The sequence below is a fragment of the Penaeus monodon genome, chromosome 15, assembly GCF_015228065.2.
Source record: "Penaeus monodon isolate SGIC_2016 chromosome 15, NSTDA_Pmon_1, whole genome shotgun sequence".
In the NCBI taxonomy this organism is placed as follows: Eukaryota; Metazoa; Arthropoda; class Malacostraca; order Decapoda; family Penaeidae; genus Penaeus; species Penaeus monodon.
In genome coordinates this window covers 26,785,497-26,785,971 of record NC_051400.1, presented here as the reverse complement: position 1 = coordinate 26,785,971, position 475 = coordinate 26,785,497, and the positions used below count along the sequence as shown (strand labels likewise).

The 475-nt window shown below is 58.9% G+C and overlaps 1 protein-coding gene across 1 annotated transcript in view; it reads right to left on the bottom strand.

Annotated features, from left to right (window-relative positions):
* The window catches only part of LOC119582286, a 57,240-nt gene that overhangs the window by 5,961 nt on the left and 50,804 nt on the right, over window positions 1–475 (bottom strand). The window lies entirely within an intron of this gene.

Genomic DNA, 475 nt, shown 5'->3' with positions numbered 1-475 from the left:
CCCATCACCATAGCGCACCTCTCGATGCACACGAACATTGGTCCGGCAGCTTAAGACTCGCCGCAAACCTCCCGCCGTCGGTTTAAAGACCGGCTCTTTCTCCCCGCAATACCTCCGTTTCCGGCTAAATTACCGGCTACAGGTCACAGGACGCAGCGGACGTAAGGAGGAGAGAAAACAAAGCGAGGGGATCGTTCTCTCCGCGTGGCTCGAGGGGCGCGAGGAAAGGCGAAAGGTGGAAGTGGTTCAGGCGATTAGGGACCCGTTTTCGGGGCCCTTTTCGGCTGCTGCGAATGGCGCCTGGGCCCGGCGGCGGCGGCTCCGGGGATCAGCGTGCCGCGGTGTGGAGACGTGTGGGCTGTGCCCGTTGTAAGGCTTGGCTTTTACCTTGGCCGTTTGGCTCGTTATTTGACGGTCTGATTCTTATGGCTGGGGTTTTACGGATAGGCCTAATGTTGTCAAGACACATACAGAC